General features: G+C 38.3%; 1 long non-coding RNA gene across 1 annotated transcript; it reads right to left on the bottom strand.

The window, feature by feature from the left end:
• Positions 1 to 2,232: 2,232 nt before the first annotated feature.
• LOC122223781 lies at positions 2,233 to 3,546 on the bottom strand. The gene is made up of 3 exons (XR_006204470.1): positions 3,317 to 3,546; positions 3,051 to 3,159; positions 2,233 to 2,394 (listed from the first exon to the last, which is right to left on the bottom strand). It is a non-coding gene; the product is annotated as an uncharacterized LOC122223781 (long non-coding RNA).
• Positions 3,547 to 4,707: the final 1,161 nt, after the last annotated feature.

Raw genomic sequence — 4,707 nt, 5'->3', positions numbered from 1 at the left:
TTGTGAAAACCAAGCCAAAAAGAATATCCTGCCAAGCTTCAATGAAACTGTAGCAGAAGTGGCCTTGGTTAATTGGCCACCGTGGATTAACCACAACTTATTCACATCTACCAACTCTTTCCTGAATATATACTGAGTTAGGGTTAGGAATATTTACCCTGTAAATTAGTATGAGTGAAACAAGAGCTGGCTGCATTATTTTTTTATGTGGAGGAAATCTGATCTTGAGACAAAAAAAAAAAAAAAAAGCAATCAACCAGTTAGCCATTTTCAAGTTTCTAATAACGGTGAGAAGAAAAAACACCATTTGTCGAATACTTATTATGTATTTGCTTATTTAAAATATTTTTCACAACACCACTATAATATAAATTTAAAACCTGAGATTAGCAATAGTTTGTGATCACATAGGTAGAAAGGGGTTGAACCTATATTCTGTTCAAAGAGCTGTCTAAATCCAAAGTGTATATTCTGGAATGTTTTTTAAAAATTTTTCTTAACGTTTATTTATTATTGAGAGACAGAGAGAGACTGAGCATGAACATGGGAGGGACACAGAGAGGAGGAGACACAGAATCTGAAGCAGGCTCCAGGCTCTGAGCTACCAATACAGAGCCCCACGCGGGGCTCGAACTCAAAAACTGCGAGATCATGACCTGAGCCGATGTCAGTCACTTAACCAACTGAGCCACCCAGGCGCCCCTATATTCTGGAATATTGTGCTAATCCATTTGCCACAACTAACAGTATTTACTGTCAGGGTTTAGTCCTGTGTACAGGTAAACTAAATAGTTGATTACATTGTGCAGTTAGAATAGGGATTGCATTATGCACAGGCCATTGACAGGTTTACCTGTCCCCAAACATCTTCACATTCTGCAATGTTGTTACCATTCATGTCACTTTTTGTGGTCAAGTCATGGGCCCCAGAATATTAGTAAAGTTTGCCTCCCCTGAGGGACACATTCTTACTGACAAATCCATAGATTAATTTAATGCATTAAACTACCACTTAACAACAAGCTACTAAAATTAGATTTCCAAAGGAATGAAATACCTTTCACATACACTTTAGTGGATAATATAAATGTCTTTTAAGGATCAAGTTCTTTTGGGAGAAAAAGCTGTAACAGGGGGACCTGGGCAGTGAAATGATGCCATGAAGGTGCTGTCTACCCTATGGATTTGGTATCTTAACCTGAAATGGAATGTTGTAGCTTGGAGAAATCTTGAATATTAGCTGTCACAATCTCCTTCATTACCATACCAGGGAAATACACGCTTTACAAAAGTGGAAGCTTAGCTCAGCGAGATTCCTCCATTTGTTCATAGACATATAAGTAGATTTTAACTATGCTAAAACTAAATCACAAGCCTTTGAACTCCAAAATTATTTCTCTGTCAAAATTTGAGGATAAAAATGCCAAAAAGCAGAAAATGAGAGAAAAAAAAGAAATATTTGGCCCCATTCATAATTTAAACCAACACAAGCACATCCACCAAGTGACTTTATCTGATTTTGGATGGGAGGAAGGGAAAAAGACAGAGGATGTAGGGAGATGGCTGGGTGGGTGCCAAGAGCATTCTTCCTCTGTTTGGGAAAAACAGCTATTCAAAGCACTGAGAGCTAGAGCTCTGATTTTGGTTTCTTTTTGCTTTCAAGACCATAGCTAATTTGAGGAGGAAGGAGAGGGAGCTTGGATAATGGCAGGAGAGGCTGTTGTAATAGAGACAGAGAACTCATCTTATCCAGTTCCCAGCCCAATCTATGTCCAACCCTTAATAGGAGTCCCCAACTCTGGTGACAAGGAGCCCAACACCTCCCTGCACAGGTCTCATCTTTGAGTCAAAGTCAAGCTTGCTATGGTTCTCACCCTCTGGTCCTGCTAACTCCCTTTGAGGCCATTCAAACAAGTCAAACTTCCTCTCCATAATAATCTTTCACATATCTGATGAGTCAAGTAATAATAACAGCACTTACATGTAATGTTATATGCCAGGCAGTCTTCAAAGTGTTTTACTTAATATTAATTCATTTAGCTTTCTCAACAACCCAGAGTACTATTATCATTGGCACCATGGAAAACAGAGGCAGAGAGAGGTTAAAGATACTTGCCCTGCTCTCACAGTCAGTGTTCAAGCAAGGATTTGAGTCCATTCACTCAGTCACTAAGTTACATAAGTTTTTCCTCCCCATTTCTTGCTCCCCCTTCAGCTGTTCCTCATATGATACGATTCTGTATCCCTTTCACCATTTCCTTTGACTCACACTCCAGTTGGTCGATGCTGCTTTTAACAGTCACTGTCAAAGACTGAGTTCATTGGGAAGCAGGCTCTGACACAGAGTTCATAGCATGCAGGATGTTTGTTAATGAGCCCCCTTGACGTCCACACCTGAGGAAAGTGAAAAGAACAGAGGGATGGGGCAAAACAGACCTAAGACATTCATACAGTTTTGGTAGGTCTACTGACTTATATATCATAAAATATTCATAGGTTACTCTGAAAATGTGAACTATTTTCAGTGGAATGGATATAAGATTGGCTGAAATTTTGACTACATTAAATTAATACCATGCCCTATTTTTGTCCCAAATGTTAGCTGGGCAAGTTCACCCAGACCCCATTGGTAAAATATAATGGTGTTTGCAAAAGATGATAATGGAAATCATTTTACTGATTCAGGCTAATTAAGTAAAACCTTCTGGATATTTATACCTCTGCAGAGGTATGATTTATCTTCAAAATTAAAAGGGATGTTGTTCTTGTAAGTGTTGGGAGAAAGTCTACAGATCCCCTGTGAAGATTAGTAGGCCCCTTATTTGTACAAGCTCTTCTGTTTTTTAGTTTAATAATACTACTGCTGCTTGATCAACCAAGTTGTTTTTAAGAGTTCCACAGTATTTTGGCAAGTCTGTAAAGTAATAGATAATTAGTCCCCAGGAAAAAAAAGGAGTAGAATACCACAGCCCCCGCAAATCTGTTACTTCTCAGATGCCTATTACAGTGGCTGCTCCAAATGCTATTAAAGCTAAACCTTGAATTCTTACCTTATTTATTCTTACAGTCTGTTTATCAACTGTTCATATTTCAAAGCTGCATATATTTGTATTCTTGTTATTACATTATCCATTTCAGCAATCACAGTTTATGACTTAGCTAGAGGAGAGATCATACAAAGGCATAAAAGGGAAATTGATGGGAATATTATTTTAATAATAGCTACACATACAGAAATGAGGGAAAACTTCCAAGGGAAATTAAAAGCAGGTAAGTTAACAAAACAGGAAGTGAAATATGAGAAAGAATCATCTACCTGCTAAATGAACATACTCTCATTCAATGTGAACTCCAATATAGCATTGTTCCTCCACGTTGTTAAGTTTGCTGAAAAGATATTTTAAATGGTAATTCCCATCTTCAAGTTGAATTACTTCTACAAAGTAAGCCAGTCACATTCCTCAGATACCAGCCTCTTCATTACATTTTCCAGCAGGCCATAGCATCTCCCTCTCATACCCAACAAAATTCAGGTTACTTTCTATGACACTAGACATAACTTCTTGCTCTTTGGAGTCTAGCCCTGTCTGTTTCACTAAACTGACTCAATCCCTTTGTTAATTTTACATAAACATTCTCCATGGAAACAGCTCCTTCTGAGTCAGACTGAGAAAAGAGCAAAAGAACTTGGTTAGGTGTATCCATTAGAATTATCTGTATTTTGTTTAACCCCCTTGAACTAAAGAGTTTAATAGAAGTCAAAGAAGAATGGAAAGCTTATCAAATAAGCTGTTTTATATGGGCAGCTTTCCCATGAATGAACACAAGATTTCCTATAAGAATTACATAATATGTGTTGCTCACTTTGCCACAAGTCCTTATCTTGCCTATGATGTAAAGCTGAGCTGTAAGAGATACACGTCTAAAGAGAAGGGTCAGCAGGAGGCCCTGAACCAACTTTATAACTGCAAAGGGAAATTGACTAATCTTAGAAATTTGTTTTTCCTTCCTTGTGCTAGGCTTGATCCAACTGGAGGAAATTGACTGGTATTTCATGATTTTCCTTTACAATAAGCCAGGAGCAAGCTGCAGAGGAAACTGGTCAGGTCAGAGCAGAAAGGAAACTGCCTAGCACCTTCGTCAGTTTCCTGTTGCATCCAACTGATAGCAGAAAAGAGAGGATGTGATGTTATAGGCGCTGGCCTTAGATTCCTAGATGCTTCTGATAAACGCTGCCACCTTCCAATTAGTGGCTAGTGATTCAGTTTTCTACCAACCTAATCTAGATCCAGACTTTAAAAACTGCCTCTTAACTACCCAGACCTTTAAAATGCTTACCCTATGTAAGACATAGAGAGCCAACAGTTAAAACATTTCCTTTACCAACAGCCCTCTGATGATCTACCAAACTCCAGATCTGTTTCCAGGGAAATGAGCTCCTTGAGAATTCAGTCAGCTCATTACAGACATTTCCATGGGGGAGTAGGGGGAAGGTCTTCTGATTTAGTCAGGGGTAAGGGTATGTTGGAGACATTTTATTAGAAATTGTTTCCCAATAGGGCACATGACTATATTACTCAAAACTGCCAATGACTTCCCCTTAATTACAGAATGAAATTCTAGTTTATTTGCAAATCTTTGAAAGCCTTGTACAACATAGTCCTTACCTAACTTTCTAGAAATTCTCTCAAACTGTCTTAGTAGTAT

The sequence above is a fragment of the Panthera leo genome, chromosome B4 (assembly GCF_018350215.1).
Source record: "Panthera leo isolate Ple1 chromosome B4, P.leo_Ple1_pat1.1, whole genome shotgun sequence".
Lineage (NCBI taxonomy): Eukaryota > Metazoa > Chordata > Mammalia > Carnivora > Felidae > Panthera > Panthera leo.
The sequence above is the reverse complement of the archived record's forward strand: the minus strand, read 5'-3'. Positions and strand labels throughout refer to the sequence as shown.